General features: G+C 43.2%; 1 long non-coding RNA gene across 1 annotated transcript; it reads right to left on the bottom strand.

The window, feature by feature from the left end:
- Nucleotides 1–1,184: 1,184 nt before the first annotated feature.
- Nucleotides 1,185–6,122, bottom strand: LOC104655064. The gene is made up of 3 exons (XR_746924.2): nucleotides 5,944–6,122; nucleotides 2,740–2,870; nucleotides 1,185–1,274 (listed from the first exon to the last, which is right to left on the bottom strand). It is a non-coding gene; the product is annotated as an uncharacterized LOC104655064 (long non-coding RNA).
- Between the last annotated feature and the right edge of the window lie 20,724 nt (nucleotides 6,123–26,846).

Below are 26,846 nucleotides of genomic sequence, written 5' to 3'. Positions count from 1 at the left end.
GTGGTTCTTGTCACTGGGTATGTATAGCCAGGGGCGGTGGCTCACGCCTGTAATCCCAGCACTTTGGGAGGGTGAGGTGGGCGGATCATAAGGTCAAGAGATCAAGGCCATCCTGGCCAACATGGTGAAACCCCATCTCTCCTAAAAATACAAAAATTAGCTGGGCATGGTGGCACGTGCCTGTAGTCCCAGCCACTCAGGAGGCTGAGGAAGGAGAATGACTTGAACCGGGAAGCAGAGTTTTCAGTGAGCCAAGATCATGCCACTGCACTCCAGCCTGGCAACAGAGTGAGACTCAATCTCAAAAAAAAAAAAAAAAAAAAAAAAAAAAATTCACCCATGGAGAATACAAACAAATCTCATCATGGTCCTGTTTCCACCAACAGGATGAGCATCTTCTGGGGAGGAGCGGGTGCTTGATACCTCTGTTTTAAAGGAGTTCCCTAAGAGAGTCAAATGCATGGCACGTGGGAAGAACCAACTGTCTGCAGTGGACCAGGCACCATGTTTGGTGCCCGGCATTCCAAGAGTGAACAAGTTAGACTTGGGCACCGTCTCCTCTAAGACTCTGGTCTTGCAGAAATCCCACAGCAACGTCTCTTTGAATCCAGTGAGCTTGTCACCAAATGCGTTGTATTCTGAGACCCTGCAATTATTGCATGAAAATGGTTTAATTAATTACAACATGCCAGACATAAACACTTGATTCTTGGCCTTTAAAGCTCAGATACCAGACTGTCTGGCTCTAAACTGCATGCCTGGCAAATGGAGTGCACAATGCCTGGCACATAGATGGAAATCAATAGATGTTTCTCTTTCATGAACAATTGAATAAAAGAGCAATGTTTGCTGTAAAAGAATTGTTTGCTAACTTCATATTTTCAATTATTAGTTGTGGGGAAAAACTGCCCAGAGGCAAATTTCCTGATTCCTGTTTATTAGAAAATAAACACTTGCAAAAAAGGCTGTTCTTATTACATCTCCCAAGTCTATTAAATTTCAAGCATATTACAGTCTTTACTGCTAAATTTTACAAATTGTCCTTTATTCAAAGTGAGATAAATTAGATTTAGGTTTCTTCTTCTTATTGTGCCTCCAGATTCTCTCTGTCTCCCTCACTCTTTTTTATTATTCTTATTGTTCCACTTTTATTTATGTTTTCTTTCTTTCTTTTTTTTTTTTTTTTGGCAAGGATAAGAAGATTTTGATTCTGGTACTTCTTGCTGGATGACGTTGGGAGCGTTGGGAAAGTTTTGTGGCCTGCATTTTCTCATCTGCATAATGGCAATAACATTTTCCACATTGTGCTGTAGGACAAGAATAATACTAATATATCAAAACACATTTGACTGGGCGCAGTGGCTCATGCCTGTAATCCCAGCACTTTGGGAAACTGAGGCGGGTGAATCACTTGAGGTCAAGAGTTCAAGACCAGCCTGGCCAACATGGTGAAACCTCTTCTCTAGTAAAATACAAAAATTAGCCAGGTGTGGTAGTGTGTGCCTGTAATCTCAGCTACTTGGCAGGTTGAGGCAGGAGAATTGTTTAAACCCAGGAGATGGAGGTTGAAGTGAACCGAGATTGCGCCACTGCACTCCAGCCTGGGTGAGAGAGTAAGACTCTGTCTCAAACAAAACAAAACAAAACAAAACAAAACAAAACAAAAAAACAAAAAAAAAAAACCCACAAAAAACAAGACAAGAAAACAAAACAACCCCCCCCCCACATTTACACATTTAACTTGATATGTAGGAAGTACTAAAAATGTCAAATTTTAGTAGAATAAATATATTCCAAATAGTTTATATTTGAAATAAATGTATTCCAAATATATTCATTTTACAGATGAGGAAAAGGAGACTTGGAGAGTTTCACCAATACACTCAAGGTCTTATAGCTCCCTAGGACTGGACATAGGCTTAGAGTGTGATGGCAGTGGGAGAGCCATGGGGAGGGGTGTACGTTGGTTCTAGGAAACACAGAGATAGTAGGAAAGTAGCATGGGCAGGACTCTATCAACTGTGTATAAATCTATCACAAATTTCAGGTCTGAGGGTAGCCGTGAGGCTGCTGATACAATAATAGCAGGAGAGATCGCTGACTCCACCCTTCGGGAGGCTCCAGCATATTGGCTTTCAACCGGTTCCTAAATCTTTCAGCTTGTCTTCTCTGCGGTGAACACCCTAGGGCTTCTGTCCTTTCCTTGTATTTCTGGTCCTCTTGAATCATCCTCTTCCTCACATTTGTTTCCTCTCAGGTTCCTCATCTCTTCAGCTGATGTGGCTGAATGCCAGGTGGTATCCTGGCTAAGTCTCAGCCAATCCCGGCTTATGGGAACAAGAATGAGAAACTCGGGATTCTACACTTCTTCCTAGTTCCTTGTGATTTTTAAGCTGTGTTTATGCTGAGCTGGGTGCATGCTGTGTTTTTGTAGTCGATTTTTCCTCATCAGGGAGTCCCTTTTGCATACATCTTTCCTGAACCTGGGACTGACTGATTCCCCTGATTTTGAGTGTATTTTCCTAACAAAGACAAGCAGTGCACTTTGGCACAGCCGCTTGGTATTTTTCCTAGAATGCTAGAAGGAAGCAGACATTCATTTGGTTTTCGCCAGTCTCTCTTTTTCTAAATTGTCCCATTTGGCTCAGGCCGTTGGCTTTAGTCATTCGAAGAGGGATGTAGGAAACTGTTCGTCTCGGTTTATGAGCTTAAGCCTAAGTACATCAACATGTGCCTGACCAGGACAGAGATTTCCATGAATGTTTCTGGGCCATCAGAGCTCTGTGAAGAGTGTTTCTGCATTCCAGATGCAGGGCTCGCATGTGCAAATCCCACATGGAGGTCATGGTTCACTAACTCTGGAGGGCCACCTAGAGAAAAGAAGTGATTTGGGATAATCACTCTGCAAACTGTAGACCAGAGACCCAGAAACCACTATTCTTTTGGCGCTGTTTAGAATTTGGGCAAGGAGCCACAGACACATTTTCGAGGTGAGGAGAACTGCGTTTTCCTTTTCATAATTAAAAAAACCCATCTTTAGCATTTTTGGAATAAGCAATATTCATCTCTCAATTAGTGTTAACAGCTAATCAGGGTGCAGCAGGATGGTAGAGCTTTCCTCAAACAGCAGGCAGCTTGTTTTATTTTTTCAATGCCACTTAAAGATTATTTGAAAAATCTCCTTCAGAGACCAGTGCGTGGGGAGCCACCTACCCCAGTCAGAATTTAAAATGATCCAAAATACAATATTAATGATTGATGCAGAAGCTCACAGTTTGGTGCTGGGGTTTAATTAGATAAGCATTGCAGCTGTTTTCGGGTGGAAGCAACTTGATGGGACATGGAGCTGTTAAGTGACTTCCCATCTATGGGGCATCTATTGAAGCGGAAACAGAAGCAAGCTACTAGGAATTACGATGATTACATTTTTTTTTTTTTTCCAGTGCTGAAATGAGTAGAAGTCTGATTGTGGGGGAGGAAAAAGCATTTTGTAATTAAAAAGGTAGGTTTGGATCGTCTATTCATTTGCCCATGAACTTAACATTCATAAAAAATCAGCTAGTTGCAGCCAAGCAAAGACCTGGCAAGCTGTATGTAAAGAAGTTACATGTGTGGCTCTTTTGGCCTCTACCACTTGGCACATACAAAATCCTCTTGCCTCAAACCCATCCTTCCCTTTGCAAACATCAAGTCATGTCAGGCTGCCTAATGTCTTACGCATGCAGACAAATACCTCTAATGGGCTGCTTTGGAATTGCTTTCTCTCCCTGAAAACTTGAGAAGAATTTAAACTGGGGTCCATTTCACTGTATGTCACTTTCTAGGTCAAAGGGACTTGTCAGCATTTGGTTATGATAAGAGGAGGTTCCTGTGTCTCAAGCTGGAAATGGCTAGAATGTATGGTGAAGTCTGTTTACAACTAAGCTTCAGCCTGTATGTATGACCTCTGGTCATGAGAGACATCTCATGAGGGCAATTTATTGAGGCTTATTGTAAATTAAATGCCCAAAATTTGCAGGATGTATCCCACCACAACGAGGCTTGAAACTCTGTTCATTTAAAGTGGCATTGTTAAATTGATTTTTAAATCATCTCTACCCAATAGAAAGGAAGCCTGTCTGTTTTGTGTTGTAAAATAATTATACTAGCCACCTGGTTAGCTATGAGATAAATTTTTAATTGTTTATTATCAATAACTACAAAATGTGAAGTTATATGAGAATGCTAAGTGTATTATTTTTATTGTGTGGATGAAGCTTACTGAGTCTTCTCCTGATTGTTCTAAATCAATTTCTGCCTGACTCTGTGAACAGGAGAGAAATGAATCTTTTGGAAGGTGCATTAACTCTCTCGGGTTATTAAATTGTCATTCTTTGCACTGAAAAGGGACTTAAGAACTGCTTTCTCCCTTCTGGTTAGGGGTGTTGGAAGGTAAAGAACTAGGGATTAGAAAGCTTGAAAAATGGAGCCTTGGTTTGTCCATTTTCTAGCTGTGTGATCTTGTTCAGTTTGCCAAACTTTGAATCTCTCCTCATTTGCAAAATCAAAACAATATCACCTGCCTTGCTTATCTCATAGGATAATTCTGAAGATCTAGTTGAATGAAACATGACTTCAGGTTGAGACCTGAAGCTAGGCATGTCTAATATTCTGCACACAAACTGGAATAAATTAACGTAATAAATCAACAGGGTCTTCTGTGAGGCAGTTCCCTGCAGTCCATGCTACTGAGAATAGATGACTCTGTCTCTCTTAAACCTTCCGTTGATCAAGGATGATGGTGAAATATTTGGATTTCTAAAGCTTCTTCTAATAAGTAATAACTCTTACCACCTGCCTATTTTGAGAGGTGTGGAGAGACTGTAGGGTTATTCAGGCAGATATAGAGATGAAGAAAATGAGATTTTTGCATGACCCAGTGAATTACAAGTCAGACCTTGGACCCAGGACTTCTGATTCCAAGGTGAGTGTTACCTCCTTTACAGCGGATTATCTCTGCAGACAGTATGTAAAATTAATGGAAATGAGGAGGTGGGCTATGAGGGAAATGTATGATCAATTCTGGAATTGCAGAGTGCAGATGTCAACAAAGCAGACAATTCATTAAAAAATATCAGTAGGCTGAACAGCATGGTTGCCATGAGATGCACCGCAGATCACTGTTTTGTGTATACAAGACAGTTGGCTATATTGTGGATTTTTAAAAAAGTAAAACAGGCCGGGTGCAGTGGCTCACACCTGTAATCCCAGCAATTTGGGAGGCCAGGGCAGGTGGATCACCTGAGGTCAGGAGTTCGAGACCAGCCTGGCCAACATGGCAAAACCCCATCTCTACAAATAAAAAAATTAGCTGAACGTTGTGGTATACGGCTATAATCCCAGCTACTTGGGAGGCTGAGGCAGGAGAATCTCTTGAACCCAGGAGGCAGAGGTTGAAGTGAGCCGAGATCGTGCCACTATACTCCATCCTGGACAACAGAGTGAGACTCTGCCTCAAAAAATTAAAAAAAAAAAAAAAAAGGATAAAATAAAATAAAAATAAAACATACTCCTTTTAGTTGCATGCAATAATGGTTGTTGATCGTTTGCAAGTGATTCTTCCATACGTGTTCCCTTGATAAAGTAATTGATCAACATATGGTCCCTTCATGCCTTTCTAATTGATGCTAATGGAAAAGCTGACAACAATAAGTGATAGGGTTATTGTAATACTCCATCAAGATCTTTGAGGATAGAGATGGATTACAGTGCTTTAAACATTACTATAGATCCTGAAGGCAATCAATAGACGCTACTGAGGATGGGAAAGCCTGGTGGACTGCTGAGTAAAAGGTAGGCGTAATATTTTGAATAAAGGGAATGGATAGAATGTAGGAAATGCTAATACATAGTTAATGCATAGGCAATACATACAGGGCTTGTAATGTATAGACAAGTGCTTACCTTGTAGAATAATGGTAATTTTGATGAAGGATAAACAGCAATTATTGGTACCTATCGGTCTTTCAATCCAGTGAATGGTCTTTCAGAGTTCAAATGTGGGCTGCGTTATCTGTCCCAAGGTTACATTTTCCACTGAATAACAGTGACCCCAAATCAAGCTACTTTTCACATGCCATAGTGAAGTACTTGACTGAACACTCCTGCAGCACTCATTACATGCCTCTGTTATATTAAGCAGTCGAGGCCACAGATCTGATTGAGATGCCTCAGAGAAAGGTTATTGAGAAGAGTAGAGGGCCTACCATCAAGCATTAAGGCACCCCAACACTTATAGGCTATGTAAATGAGGATTTGAGACGTAGAGCCAATGAGTCGCTGGGGGCAGGAGCACAGTTAGGAGAGGGTGACATCACTATAGAAATCCAAAGGAAGAAAGTATTTCACCAAGAAGGGTGTGTCCAACGGAGCTGAGTTGTTGGGGAAGATGAGGGCTGAAAAAGGTCTGTTGGCTCAAGTAATATGGAGACCACTAGAGAACTTGGCAAGGGCTGTTTTGGTGAAATGGAGTGAGCAGAAATCATATCTCTGTGGGTTGAGAAGTGAGTGAGGGTTGTGTAAAGGAAACAGAAAGTACATACAATGATCTGACTTGGAGTTATTTTAGAATCCATGATGCCATTTTTCCATGTATTCCCCTGGAGTCACAGTTAAGACAAGCTGTGAAGGATTCCATCCAGAAAGGCCCCCATCCATCTGGAGCTAATATTATTTCCAGCACTCAGGGTAGCTCCTAAGAACCAACTAATCCTGTTGCCAGCCCACCTGCTGTAGGATTTCCAGGAGCAGCCGGCTTCTTCTAGAGAGGCCCAATTCCTCCAATCCATCAGAGACTTCAGAGTCCAGATCTGTGGACATTTCTAGGTCATTTCTTTCCCCCATGACTCATCCATGTCTTTCACACAAGCTGAACAAGGTCCTCTGGTCACTGTCCTCTTCACATGGCCATGTTTCCTTCTCTCTGGACCTGATGTAATTGTTCTTCTTCTAAACTTTTCCCCTGTGCTCTGTGGAACCTCTATTAGTTGCAAACAATTTCATGCACACTCTTCACCTAGTCACAGCAAGTTTCACCATTTCTTGACTCTCACTGAAACCTTTGCTCTCAAGTGGATGCTCTCATTTGGGTTGGGGTCCTCCTTGCTCTGAGTCCCTTGCCAGATCTTCACTCATTCACCATGTTTCCTGGTCACTTCCCTTCTTTCAGGGAGCCCCTGGTCCTGCTGCCCATCTCTTTGTCTCAAGCATGTGTGACTCACCCTCCACTCTGGGATCTTACCTTCTTTTCTACCTCAACAGACCAGGACATGGCAGGACCCACTATCCCAATCTATCCCCCATCTGACCACTTCTTCTGCCTTCTTGCTTCCAGGCCTGACAGTCCTCAACCTGGGCTGATGCAGCCTTGGGAATCAGCCTCCCGTTTCTGCTCTTGCCCTATATGGCATCTTCCATCTTCCATGGTACCCAGAAGGATGTCTTAAAAATGTGTCACATTGGCCAGGTGTGGTGGCTCACACCTGTAATCCCAGTACTTTGGGAGGCCAAGGCAGGCTGTCCACGAGGTCAGGAGATCATGACTACTGGCTCACATGGTGAAACCCCGTCTCTACTAAAAATACAAAAAATTACCCGGGCATGGTGGCGGGTGCCTGTAGTCCCAGCTACTTGGGAGGCTGAGGCAGGAGAATGGTGTGAACCTGGGCGGCAGAGCTTGAAGTGAGCAGAGATTATGCCACTGCACTCCAGCCTGGGCAACAGAGCAAGACTCTGTCTCATAAAAAATAAAAACAAAAAAAGTGTCACATTGTGTCACCCCTCCAGGAACTTTTCTTCATACCAAGACTGAACTCCAAAGCCTTACCATGTTACCATATCTGGAAAGGCCTCGGTGGTGGGCCCCTCTCTGCCCTCATCTCCTACCACATCCGTCTTGCTCAGACTACTCCAGCCACCCCCAACTCTACCAAACTCATTCCTGCCCCACAGCATCCTCTTCCAGAGAGCTCCTCTTTCAGTCATCCACAGAGCTCGCCCCTTGCTCCATCCATTTCCCCACTCAAATGCCAACTCTCCCTGGTCACTTTAACTACAAGACTTCCTTCCTCTCCCTGTCCCCAATACCACTTTCAATCCTGATGCTGGGCACACATCAGAACCAGAATTATCATCTCCTTCGGTGTGTTAGCATCTCTCTCCTCCATTAAGTGCCTGGAAGGTGGGGATCTGTGCGCCGTGCCCGCCGCTGTCTCCTCAGTGCCTGCTGTAGAACTGAGTACATCCTGTGTGCCAAATAAACCCTTGTTGGATGATGAAGGAACAAGGTAGCCAATTCACTCTTCTCCAGTCACTTTGTCTTAAAGCCATAAAATAAGTTCTCGTGGCATCCAGATGTGTTGGGCTAGAGACATAAAATAGCAGTTCTTCTCCCAAAGTGCTACCACTGAAGAGTGGACCTCCTCCGCCCCTTCTCGGCGTCACTCTCGTAACAGTGCAGTCACTCTCAGGTCTCAGGCTGGGCTCATTCCAGCCCTATCTCTTCTAAACTTTTGTCTACCCTCTAAAGGACTCCTTGGTACCTGGCATAGGCCAGCCCATGAGGCTGGTCCCCATTTAGAATGGAGGAGAGTTGTGGTTCTCTCCCCTCTATGGGGCGGGGACGAGTGGAACTAAATGAAGGTGACAAGGCAGATGTCTCCCGCCTGATAGCCAGCAGCTGTCAGAGTTGTTGGGCTCTCTGTGCTGTTATTGTCCTCTTGGCAAGGACATGTCTCAGCAAGCCTGTGCAATAACTGAAAGTTTTTCTAAACTTAAAATGTTGAGTTCTTAGGACTTTTGGGCTCAGCTTTGGGCCTTAGTTGCAATTCTGAGAAAAGCAGAGAAAACATACCAAGCCCCAATATCATCCTTTCAACTAAAGGTCCAGGAACAGCTCAACTGCTGAGACTGTGCAATGAATGCACTGCTCTGGCCTCAGCTTCCTGGCTTTCCAATGTCCCCACTCTCTTGGGCCACTGCAAGACTGTTAGCCTCCTTACCTACCAGCCTCTAGGGACTTGCCCTTGTTCCCCACCCTGCCTATACCTTAGGGGTGACCACTTCAGCCTCCTCAGGTCTTCCTGGATGCCCCCAAACACAGCAGGCTCTTCCTTGTCGCACCACGTCTGTCATGGCCCTTACCCACCATCTGAAATTCTGATTTCCTTGTTTATCTTCTTGTTTCTAGTTTGCCTCTAGTGCACAGTACTGGAACAACTCTTGCCTGTGTTGCTCACCACTGTGTCTCCAATGCTCAGGCTAAATCTTGGCGTGTATCAGGCACTCAGTAAACACGTGTTGAATGAGTAAAGACATTACAACAATTGCCTTGCCAATGTCTTCAGTGCTCTTGCCCTCTAATGCCTTCTCCACCCATCCATCTAGAAGCCAATCTTGGTCAATCTGCATCTCCTTTTCTTGTCTGTATCCTGGCCTGCTGAGCATGGCTGGAGGAAATCATGCAATGTTTGGGTTGCAGCTGCTACCAGTCCATGATCCCCAACCTCAGCGGAGGGCGACCATTCTTCTGTGAGTCTCAGTCATCTCTCTTCCACCTGCCACCGTATTTACTTCAAGGCTTCCTCAGTTTCCCTGTGCCTCCCGACCCATCTGGGAAAGTGAAAGATATCAGATGGGAATTGGCTCAAATGTCCAGCCTCCCCGACACTTGTCTTCATCCATCCTCACATTCTTCAGTCATTTCAATGTGGTGTGGACTGTCCTTCCCTTCTCCTCCATAAGCACACACCTTCCACTGTGCTCTCCCACCTGCTCAGGGGTTCCCTCCATCCGGCAGCCTTGCTCCTGGGGCTTCCACAGCTTCTTTCTTACTGATTCTTTGCCATCAGTATTTAAACATGATCAAACCTCTACAGTTGCCAAAAAAAAAAAAAAAAAAAAAACGAAAGGAAAACAAACCCTCAAACCCACCCTCTCACCAATGTTTCTTTTAGATTCTTTCTTCTCTCATTCATTTCCTTTCTTTACATGTTTTTCATTGAATGCCTTTACTCCTGTTCATTCTGAAATCCTCTACAATCTCATTCCGCTCCCACCACACTAAAGACCCCTGCTTTTCTGGAACCAAATACTCTTAGGCTGATGAATAATTTAGGCTGCGATGCATGCAGGCCATTGTCTCAGCTCCACTCTGGGGAATTAAAGAAGCAAAGGCTTTCCATCTATTCATTGGGTTTCTCCTAAGAACCAAGTGGTACAAAGACCCAGAATTCTCAGGGAAACCAGCCCAGTAGCCACACATTTGCTTTTACCTTCCCTATACCTTCATGACCAGTATCATTCTCAGGAGGTGGTGCCTTTCTATTTCCGCCCCACCCGCCCCACCCGCCTCACCCGCCTCACCCGCCTCACCCACCTCTGTTTGCTGTTTTCATTTGGAGCACATGGTATGGTTTGCCTCACTATGGCAATCCCTGCTTCTTCTTTGGGAATGATCTGGACCTTGGCAAAAGTCTAGAAAAGAGTGCGTTTGGGTGCCTTCTTCCCACAAGATCCCCCCTAAGTCGTGACCTGAGGATGGAAGTTTTCTCTTGTGCTTGGATCCATATGTTCTATGTAACTCTAAAGCAGATGCCCAGTCTTATCTCTGGGGTAGACTTCACAGGTTGTCTGGGCCCCACGTGTGTCTCATGGAAAGAGCAGAAGGTCACACTGTCCCAAGGCTCCTCCAGGAGTTTGGAAGTATCTGCTGCAGATGGCTAGAGACAGATGGTTTTGAGTGGCTTGACAACAAAAAAATGCTGTGCAAGTTCAACTGAATTCTTTGTTATTTTTTTACTTTATTTATTTATTTTTTGAGATGGAGTCTGTCTCTGTCACCCAGGCTGGAGTACAGTCGCGCGATCTCGGCTCACTGCAACCTCTGCCTCCCAGGTTCAAGCAATTATCTTGCCTCAGCCTCTCAAGTAGCTGGGATTACAGGCACCTGCCACTACGCCCGGCTAATTTTTGTAATTTTAGTAGAGACAGGTTTCACCATGTTGACCAGGTGGGTCTCAAACACCTGACCTCAAGTGATCCACCCCTGTTAGCCTCCAAAAGTGCTGGGATTACAGGTGTGAGCCACTGCACTTGGCCTGAATTCTTTTTTAAAGACTTCTGATTTTCACACACTCATTAAATCGCTTGGAATAGGAAGAAAGGATGAGAGGTAAACATTTTGGCAAGAGGAAGGTGGGAACTAGTGGTAAATAGGTAGAAGAGAGTCCATGGTGAAGGAGGGCTGGAGGATGGATGTGCTTGCCTGGTTGCTAGGCAGAAAACACCATCACTGGTGCATTGTGCCTTTTGCAGGCAGTGTTGTTTTGCTAATTTCCTGCTCCATCCCTCCAGGTTCCCTGCATTTCAAAAACATACCATATTAACTGCTAGCTCACTAACCTCACACCCTTCCAGGTTCCTTGGCCTGAAATTATCTTTCTTATGAATTTTTGTTTGAACTCTTATTCCTTCAAGGCCCAACTCCAACGCCACCTCCTCCACAAAGCCCTCTCTGATACCTATACCAGCAACCTCAATGAAATGGATTTTTCCTTCTTGCTTGGTCGCCTCAGCATTTTGTGTTACTGTAATACTTTTTCTGAGAAGTAACTGGTTCAGAGAACTGGTTAAGAGAAAGACTATGAGCTCTATAGAGTCAGGCAGACTCAGGCTCATGCACAATTGATGATTTAGTCTGTGTGACCTTGGCTGAGTCACTTCTCTGGGCCTCTGTTCTCCCACCTTTGGAGGTGTAATAATACCCAAATCAGAGGACTATGGTGAGGATGGGGAGGAGGAATATGAAGCTCTCTACGTGAACTCCGTGTTCTCTAAGTTCACCCTGACCCATTGCATCTGCTGGGCACTAGGGCTACTGGCTTTCTCATCCTCATTAGATGGACAGTTCTGTGAGTGCAGCGTTAATGCCCTTATCAATATAACATGCTCCTAGAGGGCCTAGCACCATGCTTAGTAAGTGCACATCAAATGTTTGACATATTAATTCCAATTTCCTTAGACTGTGACCTCCCAAATTTGTTTACCTCCCGGTGCTCGTAGAAAGTGATAATATTTATATGGATAACTTGGCGGGGATGTGAGGGCATCAGTGCGGTGCTTGGTGAGAAGATCAAACCCATTTTCTTTATCCTATATAATTGTGGTAAAGAGAATAAGGTATTAAGAAATATATTAAATATTTTATTTGTATAATACTTCAAAGCACGACCTCTTTAAATTAGTGGCCCAAGGAAGTTATAAGAATAGAATTCAAATATAATTTTGAGTGATTCTGAAAACATTGTGTTTTACATTTTGTATTCACTGTGAAATATTTATAAATATCAATAACTCTCAGGACACTGGGAGTCTGTTCTAGGGAACACTGATGAGGAGGAAGAGCTTTAGTCAATGTTTGACTAAAGTTGCAGACTGTTTTCAAAGCGAGGAAACGGATTGGCCCACGAGTGATGCCCTGGTGGGGGTCAGAAGTGGGTCAACGCAGCAGCGGGAGTTAGTACAGCATGGCCAATCTGAGCCCAGTCACCTGGCAGGTCATCAGCAGATAATATTGCCTAAATACTTCTTGACTTTCAACGGAGCGCAGTTTCTCCTGTTTTCGCTCACAAGGCACCTTGATCTTCAACGAAAGTCCTTTGTTAAATTGCAAGGGACATCCTAACAAGGTCACTGACTTCTTTTGGGCATGGCTCACGTTTGTAACTTGGAGTTTCTGATTCCACGTCGCATGTAGGTTGGCCTTGTTTGCTGTAAGATTCTGGAATGACTTTGAATAATACTGTTGATTCCAAGGGACCCACTGCCTGCCAAAACTGTGTTCCAGGGGAAGAGATGGAAAGGAAGCAGAGAGGTACAACCTCAGGGATTGGAAAATTAGACAGACGTAGCCATCTGTTACTGCTTCCACCTCGCTCATGGGCGGCTGTTATTACAAGGCTATTTTTACAGGTGCATATTTTTGTTATGTTTGTCCTCCACTCGTCTTTCTGGGCTCATTTTGAAGCACTTGAGGCAATCCAGGGAGCCCTTTGGCTCTGTAAAGACTGCAGGATGGCTCAGAGCCTGGCATGGTAGGAGAGGATCTGTCCTGACATTCTGGTGTATTTCTACATCCAAGGATAGGAAGGGCATTTGGTGGCAATGGTGGGAGAGAAGGCTCAATGGGGCACCAGTTTGAACAGACAAAGATGTTGAGCAGACATATTGGGTTACTTGCAAGATAACTTCAATTTCCCCACAGTTGCCAAACTGAAATACTTGCGGGGCACACTAACCTCAATAACACGGAGAATGGTGAGACCAAGTTGAACTCAAATACATATGGGCACATAAGTATTTCCACCTTTATAATCTGACCCTAAAAGTGGTGATGTACAATACGCCAAATCACCTAGGCCTCAGTGAAACTTCTTTTCATGTTGTGCTCTATTTGGCTTCTAGAAATTACCATTTAGAGGGAAGCTCAGATGATAAAACCCAAGTATTCCAAGCTTTCTTTCTGCCTGGCACAAGTATTTATCATTTGTTTACATTATTCATACATTAAATGCAAAGCAGTTATTAAACATCCACCATGAATCAAGTACCCTGCTAGATGCTGAGGACATGGGGCTGGATAAAACAGTCCTTGCTCTCAGGAAGCTCCCAGAGTAGTCTACAGGTTTGCCCAGTGTGATACGTGCTGTTATGAAGATCACAGGGTACACCACGGAGAGAGAGAAGAGGGGAACTGAAATCAGCCTGAGCTGTCAGAGGCACTTCATGTAAGAGGCAGTGTGTGTGTCTGGATTCCTTTCCTCAGGAGGAAGGAAATACTCGTTGAGTGAATGAAGACTACGGAGGGAATAGGACATTGGTCTGAAAACAACAGCACAAGCAAAAGGTCCTGAGGTGGGAGCAACCTGGCCCGTTCTTGGTGTGAGAGGCAGCAGGGACTTTGATAAAGCCAGAGGACAAGGTGTCTGGTGGACGGGGAGAATGGCTGATGAGACAGGAGAGATAGGTGAGCACTAGATCCTGAAGGGTCTCCCAAGACATGCCGGGACTTTCTTATGAAAGCCATAGGGAGCTGGTGAAATCGCGCGAATAGATGGCAGCAGCATGGGTCTTTTTGAATTTGAGAGCAACCAGCTTGGTGGCAGGAGATGGACAATGCAGAGAATACACTGAGTAACACTGAAGTTAGAGGCAAATTGACCAAGAAGGGGTGAGGGCCTGAATGGTCCTAGTAGCAGCAGGGGTGGAGAAGAGGAGAGGATGCTGAGAGCTATTTAGAGAAATCGGTGTAGATAGGGATGAGTGTCTGCACGGATGTAGGGGACCAGGACAAGGAGGAGTGAAGGATGACACCCGAGTTTCTATGTAGGGAAATGGGTGGGTGGTGGTATCATTAGGGGAGACAGGAATTCAGGAAGCAGAAGTGCATATAGAATGGGGGAGAGACAAGAAGAATTCCCCTGCAGCGTCTTGAGTTGCAGTTGCCAAATGAATAATCCTGCGTTCATTTTCTGTGTGACAGGAACAATCCCATTGTCTACAGAGTGGGCCTGATGTTCTGTATTTTCGAGAACTGGCTCCTGACCTGCTCTTCTGTTCCCTCTCCACCTCCTCCTCCACATGAACCCCCAGCAGTCTTCCTGCTGCCCTCTCTATTCATCCCCCTCATCTGTGAGTATCTTCCCTTTGAAGCCTCTTTCCAGCCTCTCCATCCTCATGACTTTCCGTGCCACCGCATTGAATGTCACTGTGCCCCAAGCAGCACCACATGGCATTCTGTGTTGCTCGATGTCTGTCTTCCCTGATGTTCTGCCCTCCCTCACAGAGGTGGGGACATCCAACGTGACGGGAGTGAGCTCGACAGGGGTGAGCTGGTGCAGCTGCAGAACATGAAAATAGCTGGCTGACTGCAACACGGTCCATGAGAGAGGCCCCCGGAGGTTGCTGAATATCTGTTTGAAAAAGGAGATCAAAATGACTGTGTTGTGGGCCATGGGGATGGAGAGACTCACTCATTCTTCACCACTATCTTCTCTTTCGGTAGCAGCACCCTCAGGCCTCTGACTCTTTGCTGTGGCCAGGAACTCCCTGTGGGTTTGGGATGTGGCAGTGCTGCCCAGAGAGACCCAGCTGACAGCCTCCCCCTCTGGGTCAGCTGGCCACCCCTCCTGCATCTGAGGACTCACTTCTTCACGTTACTCCTCTTCTTTTCCACTTTCTGAAGCATGGTGGCTGAGCAATCTGAGCGGGTCCATCTCTGACTCTGGGAATTGAGGCCCCAGGGTCTTCGAGCCCTCCTTCTGGTAGGGGCAGCACTGCACATCACAAGGTGACCGTGACCTTGGCCTGGGCCTTTGGCGGACAGTGATTCGAGTCCTCCCATCCTCCATCAGCTGAGGTTCTCACCTGTGCACCTGACCATCTTGGTATCCACATAGGAGGCTCTGAAGAGTACATATACTGGTACATCAGGGTACATTCTAAGCTTGTTAAAGGTGGAGATGTGCTACATCCCTTCAGCACCTAACACTTTCCATATAACAGATGCTAAGGAAATGTGTTTTGTTGAAAAGGCATATGACTAGGTAAATTTCCTTGAAATGATCAGTAGTAGTTTATATATACATATATAAGTAATACCATATTATTTTCATTATAGTTACCTTTTTTTTGTTTGTTTGAGCACCTACTATGTGTCAGGCACTATTCCAGGCACTCTATGTACATTATTTCTAATCATCTCAACTAAGTGCATTCATCCTGTTTTAGACATGTATTTATTGAGACTTGATGAGGTTAAGTTGCCTGTCCAAGGCACAGCGAAAGTATCCTGAACTGAGGTTTAAATAGAAGTTATTTTCAGCCATATCCATACCCTTTCATGAGCTCATTCTCACCAGCAAATATCTTTGACAATCAGGTCTATATGTAAGTCAGCACCATCACACCGTCCTGTGATCTCGGGCTCTACCCTGTACTTTCTGCTATATGCAGCCACCAGCCCTGTAGCACTCTAGCATGTGTGTGACACGCATGTACATACGCACACTTTTCCCTGCCTCTCCCTCCCTCGTACCCCATGCTCCACTAGGAATGGGACCCTTACTCTTCCATGAAATATTTGATGCTTGCTTTCTTCTGTGCTTCTTTTTAATGCACACGATTCTCTCTTCTTATAGTTTTTGCTTATTCCACAATCTTAAGGAGAAATACTCATCAGTGTGTGATATGTTAATATGCTGCCTTAGCTAGTGTTACATAGTTCAGCTATTTTTGAAAAAAAAAAAAAAAAAAAAGGATTTCTAGTTTGCCAATACAAATTGGTTTTCAATATATTTCCCTATATGTTCGTCTTTGTATTTCTCCTCCATTTTTCCCCCTCTTCCAAGGTTCCCTTTCTTCAATATTTTCCTTTTGCATCTGTTGGGACTTTAATATCGGGGTTTCCTTGGAGACTTGTTACTGTAAAATACTGTGCCATTTTATTGTAGGACTGGGTAAATACTGTGACTTATTGTGGTCGGATCAATTTAATGGCAAGGAAATGCTTATGTTCCAAGACCAATAATTACAATCCATTCCTCACCGGCTTTCCCGCTTCTGGCATGGCTCCCTGCAGTCAATCCTTCATGCAGCTGCCAACTTCATTTTTCTCACCCGCTGCTCTGACAGCGTCACCTCTCTCATCCAACCCCTACGGTCGCTATTACCCCTCATGTCCATCCACACCCAAAACTATCCCCTTAGCTTCAAGACCCTCACTCCCTCAAGAGCCTTTTCCCCGCCAGTCCTAGCCAGCATTCTGCTGACAGTACATTCACACAAGGACGTCCCCAGCCCTTAGAGACACTCACTCCATCAAAAATCGATTGGGAGCATGCCAGTGGATTCCAGATGGATTTCTCAGTGTTGCTCCCTTTGCCTCTGAATCCCTTCCCAAGACTTCTGTTCTCCCAGCCCCACTCTTTGCCAAGGGTACCTGCTGAAATTTCACCTCTTTCCTAAAGTCTTTTTCGTTTAACAGAATGATAGATTATATGATACATTTTATTTTATTTATTTATTTATTATTATTTTAAGACAGAGTCTCACTCTTGTTGCCCAGGCTGGAATGCAATGGCACGATCTTGGCTCACTGCAACCTCTGCCTCCTGGGTTCAAGTGATTCTCCTGCCTCAGCCTCCCAAGTAGCTGGGATTACAGGCGCATGCCACCACGCCCAGGTAATTTTTGTATTTTTAGTAGAGACAGGGTTTCACCATTTTGGCCAGGCTGGTCTCGAACTCCTGATCTTGTGATCCACCCTCCTCAGCCTCCCAAAGTGCTGGGATTATAGCCATGAGCCACCATGCCTGGCCCAATACATTTTATTTTTACTTTTGTTTTTTTTTTGAGACGAGGTCTTGCTGTGTCACCCAGGCTGGAGTGTGGTGACACAGTCACGGCTCACTGCAGCCTCGACTGCCTGAGCTCAAGCAATTCTCCCACCTCAGCCTCCCAAGTAGCTGGGACTACAGGTGTAAGCCACTGTACCTGGCCCTGTACTATACATTTTAAATTTTAAAAATTTAATTGTGGTAAAACACACATAACATAAAAGTTACTATCTTAACCATTTTTAAGCATACGGTTTTGTAGTGTTAAGTACCTTTACATTGTTGTGCAATGAATTTCCAGCACTCTTTTCATCTTGCAAAACTGAAACTCTGCACCCATTGTACAAAACTTCTGATTCCCCCTTACCCCTAGGTCCTGGCAACCACCATTCTACTTGTTGTCTGTGTGAATGTCATTACTCTAGGTACCTCATCCAAGTGGAATGGTACAGTGCTTGTCTTTTTTTGTGACTGGCTTTTTTCATTGGGCATAATGTCCTCAAGGTTCATGCATGTGGTAGCATCTGTCAGAATCTCCTTTCAAAAGCTGAAAATTCTCATGTGTGCATGTATCACATTTTGTTTATTAGGTCATCTGTCAGCAGGCACTTGTGTTGCTTTCATCTTTGGCTATTGTGAACAATGCTTCTATGAACATGGGTGTACAACTGTCTCCCTTGGAAACGCTGTTTTCAGTTATTTTGGGTATATACCCATCAGTGCATTTTTAAACTCACAAAATAATTTTTGACATTTGCTTTAAGAGGGTTTAAGTAGGATGAAACAAAAACAACTATGTAGTGCTTTTCAATGGATCCATAGCAAGGGATGTGCTAATGTGAAGACAGGTTGCATCTGCTTCAGAACCCAATGGTAATAAATGAATATTTCACAGTGAACAGTGAGCAGCATTTGTTCGTTGAACAGTTCAAACCTCAGAAACAGTGGGAGAGATAATTCAAAAAATTATTGAATGTGGTTAGCTGAGTAAGTCAGTATGCCTTAGGGTTTAAGTGTTTTAGGTGCTCATCTTCACTTTATAACACTTGTTGTGGTTATATGATGTCAAAATAATATGTTTATAGTAGAAAATATGGAAGGTGCGAAAACGCACACACACTTGTGTGTGTGTGTGCACGCAGCTAGTTTGCTAAGTGGAAAGTATACATTCCCCTCCTTGCCAAGAGAAGTCCCCCAGGAGATTCTGATTCTCTCCCGTGCCCCTTATGGGGCATTGCTCCATGTGTGCAGGGAGCCCTGGGTGGCTGGGCTGGGGACACGTGAGTCACAAGGATTACCCTTGTCTCTCTGGCGTGGGACTCAGGCTATGTGTGATTTCTTTTCCTTCAGTTCACACCTGATCTTACTCTTGAATCTTAAATCTGTGATGACAAAAGAGTCAGGAAAAGATGAAACCAAGGAAACGTGCACCCATGACAAACAGTGTTGTCCATTAAGGCCCACAGCAAAGCTGGCCTAAGTGCTTCCTTCCCTCTCCCAGGCAGGAGGCAGCTTGAGGTTGCTTCATGACAGAGACCTTACTGCAGAGAGCCCAGGTTTTAATGCCTTCTCTGGTCATGGATTAAACCGGAGCCGCTAGCACCACAGACCTGTATCCTTGACCTTGGTCTATTGCAGCGTACCTCTCACTGGTGTGCCTGCAGGTGGCTTTGAGCTGTCCCTCTGCTCAGCGCATGCCATTGCGTGGGTCACGGTGGAGGTCCTCCTTGTCATACAAGATGTGTCCCATCTTTCCCAAGGAGGTTCACAGTATGCAGGTAGATCAGAGTTTTAAAATGCAAGCACTTCATACTCAGCAAGTATGCCGCAGTCTCACATTTTGGGTTTCTTTCTTCAGTTCCCCCAAAACAGACGCTGTTGCTTGAGATGATTTTGTTATGCAAGAGAAGATTTGTGCAAAACAAAATTGTGGAAGAGTTGAGCAATGACTTTCCTCCCCTCCCTTGTTATTGTTTATTTCTTCATCCGGCTTGATGGCAAATTCATTGGAAAAGGTGCCAATCTATCCACTCTTGCTTCTAGCAGAGAGTCACGGAATTTCTCACATTAGACTCACTCTGAAAAACCCAATCAATATTTGCTTAAAGAGCAAATCAGAGGCATCATTCTCATTTGAAAGTTAAGGTCCCCTTGGGATGGGATCGGCAAGCCAACTTACTTCGTTTTTGGCTCTCCTCCTCTCTCTCTCCAGGGTTTTGATTCTTGCTACCCTCTCACCTTCCTGCTTAATCCCCAGCCTCCATATGCCATCCATTTTTCTGGACTTTCTGCTGTGATCCAGGATTTGGAATTGGTCCTTGTCCTTCCTGTTTTCACAGCAGTCCAAAAAAAAAAAAAAAAGTAACAAAGGAATTAAAATCCCTTATGAATCAGCAGTTTGCAGAGCAGACTTCTCTTAGGATGCTTCTCATTAATACTGGACAAGGTGTTTATTGATAGAAAACTGTGGAGGAATTTTTACAAAGTTTTTTTTTTTATTTCTTCCACTCCCCCAAATAATCAGGAAAACTTTTCACTGATATACATTTTAAATCAGAATTTCTTTTGGTGGCTTTTAACTGAGGCCATAGGTTTTGAGACACACTCAACTAAAATGAATGAGGAGACCACAGGAGAGAGCTCCAACGTGGCTGACATGTATAGTGGACAGAAAACAGAGACCTGCGTTGGGCTTTGTTTATTCTTTCAAGTCTCTAAGCTGTTGAATGACAATAGCCTGTATGGCATCTTAGCAGAAATGACCTGCATTTTCCATTTTTTCTTCAGTCCTCGAAACCGTGGTGTATACCTTCTGTGTGGTTCGGGTGTCTTCCATATCATATTGGAGCCTTACTGACATGCCATTCGTAATACACTGAGGTTAGAAATAAGTCAAGCACATTGTGTGTGTGAGAGAGAAAGAGAATATGCAAATAAAACCTAGTTCAATTCTCACAGCTACCTAGAAAGCATCTATTGTTACCCTCCTTTCACAGACGTAAAAGTCAAGGGTCAGAGAAGTGACATAATTTGTCTGACATCTCACAGTAAGGAAAAGAGCTGGGATTTGCACGAGGGGTCTGCATTTACAAAACCAGTGTTCTTTTCATCTCTATGCTGCTGTTCCTTTGGTGGTGAAAACAATGATTATCTATCAGTCCCCTTGCCCTGCCATTTTCTCTCAAGCATTGCCTGGCTGAGAATAGTTGCCCAACAGTTGTGAATTTCCTTCCTTCCATTTCCTCCTTCTCCGATCTGGCCAAGTTTCTTGGCTGCAGGCATTTACAGACTATCAGAATTCTCAAAACAGTTCAAACCAGTTCTGTGTATGAGCAGAATATAGAATCTGTCATAATGTTGGCCCCCTGAAATTATGTTTTTATACACTATGCTTTTCAAATTGGGGCCAATCAACTCGTCATTCACTGAAATGTTTTCAGCAGAGATTATGCTGACACATGGGGATGCATATGTCATATTTATAGGGGAAGTTTTAAAATATGATCATTCCACTGGCATCAGTTCCTTGTTAACCAAAGACGAGGTTATTTAGATGCATTGAGTGTGGCTCTTTCGGATCAACTCAGCTACTTTTGATCTTCCCCAGACTTTTAAAATTTTGTCTTACAAGGATATAAAAAACAAAATTTCATCCTCCTGATAGAATAGGAAAATGATTAAATATACTGTAGGTATTAGAGAAATGGTACCACATTCAATTACAGTGCCAGTGTATTAAGTTCCATTTCTCACTGTGTCTGAAGTTCTGCAAATGGGTTTCTGCCATACTAAGGTGGGCAGGAGCCTCCTTGATTAAAGGTCTTCTTAGGTGAAATGCAGGATGACTGGTTATTTTTCTCAGAAATAAGGCCAGTGCAGATTTGAGGGCAGCACAATTTAGCTTCACCACGGTGCTTCTCATTCTGGAGAAATCTAAGCTGTGGCTATGGAGAAGTACAGCAAGCTGAGATGAGCACTGTACCAGGAATTAGCATTTCAGCCAGCAGGTGCCTGGAGAAGCCCAGACTTGTACATCCAACAGTATCCTGGACATCTCTCAGGCAGGCATCTTAACCTTAACTCGTCTAACACTGACCTCCTGTTTCTCCTCCCCTAACCTGCCCACTCAGTTTACCCCCCTCGGTGCTTGGCAATGCCATGCTTCTAGTTACTCAGGTCAAAAACGTTATGGCTATTTCTGATTCCTCTCTTTCTCTCACATCCAACCCATCACCACATTCTGTTGCCTTTGTCTCCATAATACACAGTACATCTGAATTCTGACCACTTCTCATCACCTCCATTGCCAACATGTTGGTCCAAGCCGCCATCATCTCAAGCTTGGATTGCTGCAGCAGCCTCTCACTGGATTTCCTATTCCGTGCTTGTCCTTAACAAACTGACATCAACCTAGCAGCCTGCTGAACACCAAGGGCAGACCATGCATCTCTCTGTCAGAACTCTCTACTGGACCCTCATTTCCCTTAGAATAAAAGCCACAGGCCTTCTAGTGGCTTACAAAACTCTGCAGTCTTAGCTCCTGTTCCTTCTTTGGCCTCCCCTGTTACGACTCTCTCCTTCTCTCTTTCTGCTCAGCAAAGGCTTCGTTCCTTTTCTCAGCCACCAAACGGCTCAATGTTGGCCTGAGTCCGGATTCATTAGTGATATTTCATCAGGTGTCTCCATCTAGTGCCTTGAACTTGTTTCAAACATCATCTCTCCACCTTCTGGAGAAAGTGCAAACCACCAGTCCAATTAATTGGCGAGACGAGTCAGCTCTACTTCCAAAATATGTGTCTAGCAGGTTCTTTTTCCACCAACTTCACTGTCAGTAATCCTCATTCCCACCCCTCAGTTATTATCTCTGAACTAGGGCCTTACGGCTCCGCTCGGATGGGCCTCCAGAGACCTTCACAGCGCAATTCTCACACTTCTTTACTCACATGTCTTCTTCTCACGGAGGCCTATCTTGACCTCCGTATTTAAAATTTAGAAAGTATTCTATTTCACTTCTCCATCATAAATTGAAACTCTAGGATTTCTAGAATCTAAAAATTGAAAATTTATTAAGATAATTTTGCTTATTAACCATGGAATTTTGCATTCAAATAAAATTCAAAATAATTTGATATGTCAAAAAAATAAAATTACAACCTGCATATTTTTCTGCTTGAACATAAACTCCATGATAGCAAAAATAATTGTCTTTTAAAAAAACAAAAGCAAAAAAATTGATGTATTCCTGAGAACTTAGAATAGTGCCTGGAATTAGTAGGCACCCATTACCTACTAGCTTAATAAATGAATAAACTGAAAGTCCTAGCTAGCTCCAGACCTGGATTGGATACTGTGGACAAGACACTTCAACCTTCTGAAATTTGGTTTCTTAGCTTTTGGAGAGGTGAGGTCTGAAACTCCCAATTCCTGACTTTGGGGAGACATTAAAAACCTTCTAAAATGTGCACTATGCAAATACAACAAGGCTCAGGGGCACACGTGGCAGAGGGTGTGAGTGGCACAGTGGGCTTGTGCCTCATCCTGGAGCTGCCCTGGCTGCACACCCAGGGCTCAGTATTTCTCCTCTGGAAAGTTAGCATCATAAATTCTTGTCAAATTCTAACTTAAGGCTAATACGTAGCTACAGTCTGACTGAATCAGGAAGAATTTGGAGCATGAAAAGATGAGGGAGCCATAATGGTAAACACTCCTGGTAAAAGTCATTGCGATGGGAAATTTCCACTTTGCTTTACATGTGTAGCATTCTCAGTGACCAACCAGAATGATACAGCAGCCCCTTGAATTATTTAAAATCACACCACAACCCACTGCGGGCTTTGTGACCCAACCTTGTGTTAATGATGTGACTGTTCTCTGAAGTCCAAAAGTATTGCTACCTCGGGTTTTAACATTTTCGAATAAGTTTTTTTTATTAAAAATACTTGCATCAGAATTACTTGTCACTTTCTCAAATGGGTGATTGGTGATTGGAACAGATGCACTGGTGCATACAATGGTGAGAGTCCTATTTTAAAGTGTTCTTCCTCATTTTTAATGAGTTTCCTACCTTTAGGCATTACGATATATGCCTTTATTCATCCTGGTTAAGATTTATAAGCAGCTTATAAATAAAAATTTAAATTTTACTTGTAAATGTAGTAGACATTCAACCACAAATGTATTTTTCCTTATAAAAGGGAGAAGTAATCTTTACTCATTCATGCATGCATTTATTAATTCAGTTGCATCTCTGATGCATCTACTGTGTGCCAAACCCTGTGTTAAGGTATGAAGAACAGTGATTCACAAATGACTCCAGTCCTTACCCTTATTCATGGAGTGTATAGTCTAGTAAAAGAGAGAGAAATCAGATTAGTAATTAAATACAATCTAATTAATATCAGGCTGTTACTAAGGCAAAGCAGTACATTGAGCAGCAGGAGACTTGAGCTGATTGGGGTGGGGCTAGCTTCTCCCCAGCACGTGCCTTTTCACCTACGACATGAAGGAGTCAGCCAGGGGAGAACGGGGCAGCTGTTTGTGGGATGAACCTGCATCCTGGAGAGGTGAAGAGCATGAGTGATGGTCCTGGGGTGAGTAGGAAAAAAGAGAGGGCCGAGAAGAAGAGAGACAATAAACTGGAGAGGGCCAAATAATGTGGGGCCTTGTCAACTACGGGTGGAATTTGGGAATATTTGAAGAATAAGAGGAATCTATTGAAAAGTTTCAAGTGAGAGTGTGACATAACAATTTTATTAAAGCATCACTCTGGTTGGTGAGTGGAGGCTGAGCTGGAGGTAAGTGTGGATGGAGGGGCAGCACTTGGGGGCTTCTGCACTTGTCCCAATATAAATACTTTGGTTTTGTGTTGGCAGTAATGGTAAGCATTGATAGTAAAGATGGTGAAAACAGGCCTGCTGGACACATATTTTGGAAGTAAAACCGGAAAGTCTTGCTGATGGATTGGATGTGTAGTTTATTATACAGAAAGTGTTGAGATGACTTTTGGAACAGGCTCAAAAGACACTACAAGAGGACACCTAATGGAACATCAGGAAGGAATCCAGACTCACAGCGAGGACGATGACATGATGAATTCAGCAGCTTTAGCTGGGTGGTCGCCATGGGACAAAAGCCTCGGGGATCTGATTTCATCAACCTCTTGAATTCCAGCTCACAATCTGGCATTTACATTCTCCTGCCTGCCAAATGCCAACCTTGGATTTCACTTCTGCAGAGGTTTCTGGAGAGAGGTTATTCTACGTGTGTCAAAAGAAGGGCTCATTCTCAGGTGTTTCCTGAGGATCACAGAGAACTGCCAGTACTTCCAGCATCTTGGAACACTTGTCTTTTAAAAATAATTCAAACTTTTTTCATTGAAGTAATACATGCACAGAGTTAAAATAAAAATATGGAAATATGGAAATCAATCAATACATACATGCAAAGACTTAAACTAGGAAGTGATAGTTCCCTACTGGGAATCTCTCCCCCACTCCAAGTCCTGGTCTCCAGAAGCAACCACTTTTTACCTCCTTTAACTGATTATCTTCATCTCTGTAATGATATGACCATATTTATTGAGGTGAAATTCACACAGCATACAGTTTACCATTTTAAAGTGAGCAATTCATAATCTCTTCCAGATTCATCCAACTTGTAGCATGTAGCAGTACTTTGTTCCTTTTTATGGCTGAATAATATTCCACTGTATGTATATGGCACAATTTGTTTTTCCATTCATCCATCGAGGAACATTTGGGTAGTTCCTACCTTTTGGCTCTTATGAAAAATGCTGCTATAAACATTCATGTTTGGTATTCACATGTTTTCATTTCTTTTAGGTATACACCCAGAAGTAGAATTGCTGGATCATAAGATAATTCTATGTTTAACATTTTGAGCAGTTGCCAAACTGTTTTCCATAGTGGCTGCACCATTTCACATTTCCACCAGCAATGCATGAAGGTGCCGATTTCTCTACATCCTTGTCAGCACTTGTTATTTCCTTTTACTTTTTTCTATTATAGCTATTCCAATGTGGGTGAAGTGGTATCTCATTATGGTTTTAATTTGCATTTCCTTAATGACCAGTTAAGTTGATTAACCTTTTGTGTGCTTTTTGGCTATTTGTATATGAAATGTATGTTCATGTTCATTGCCCTTTTTTAAATTATTATTATACTTTAAGTTCTGGGATACATGTGCAGAATGTGCAGGTTTGTTACATAGGTATACATGTGCCATGGTGGTTTGCTGCACCCATCAACCCGTCATCTACATTAGGTATCTCTTCTAATGCTATCCTTCCCCTTGCCCCCCGCCCCCTAACAGGCCCTTGTGTGTGATATTCTCCTCCCTGGGTCCATGTGTTCTCATTGTTCAACTCCCAATTATGACTGAGAACATGTGGTGTTTGGTTTTCTGTTCCTGTGTTAGTTTGCTGAGAATGATGGTTTCCAGCTTCATTCATGTCCCTGCAAAGGACATGAACTCATTCTTTTTTATGTCTGCATAGTATTCCATGGTGTATATGTGCCACATTTTCTTTATTCAGTCTATCATTGATGGCCATTTGGGTTGGTTGCAAGTCTTTGCTATTGTAAATAGTGCTGCAATCAACATATGTGTCCGTGTGTCTTTACAGTAGAATGATTTATAATCCTTTGCATATATACCCAGTAATGCATTGCCCATTTTTTAATTGGAACTTTTGTCTTTTGTTGAAAGTGTTCTTTCAATATTTTGGATACTAGACACCCTAATCAGATATATGATTTGCAGATATTTTATCTCATTTTATGGGCTATCATTTTCTTGACAATGTCAATTTCATCTATTTTTAAATGTAGATAAAGTCCCATTTATCTATTTTTTTCCTTTTGTTGTTTTTGGTGTCAAATCCAAGAATCTGTTGCCAAATAGTGAAGATTTACTCTACATTTTCTCCTGAGAGTTTTATAGTTTTAGCTCTTATATTTGGGTTTCTGATCCATTTGGAATTAATTTTTGTGAATGAGGTAGGAGTCCAACTTTATTCTTTTGCAAGTGGTTATCCAGTTGCCAAAGCGCCATTTGTTGAAACGACTATTCTTTCCCTATTTAATGGTCTTGGAAACATTGTCAAAAATAAATTTGCCATAGATATTGGGTTTATTTCTGCACTGCAATTCTACTGGTTTATATGTCTATCCTCATGAAAGTACCACACTATTTTGGTTACTGTAAATTTTGCAGTACATTTTGAAATTGGGAGGTATGAGTCCTCCATCTTTATTCTTCTTTTTGAGGATTATTTTGGCTATTCAGAATCCCTTAAAATTTCATGTGAATTTGAGGATTATATTTTCTATTTTTGCAATAAAGGCCATTAGAATTTTTAATGGGATTATACTGAATCTGTAGATACTTTTGGGG

This window comes from Rhinopithecus roxellana, chromosome 18, assembly GCF_007565055.1.
Source record: "Rhinopithecus roxellana isolate Shanxi Qingling chromosome 18, ASM756505v1, whole genome shotgun sequence".
NCBI classification, from domain to species: Eukaryota; Metazoa; Chordata; class Mammalia; order Primates; family Cercopithecidae; genus Rhinopithecus; species Rhinopithecus roxellana.
This window is presented reverse-complemented; position numbering and strand designations above follow the sequence as displayed.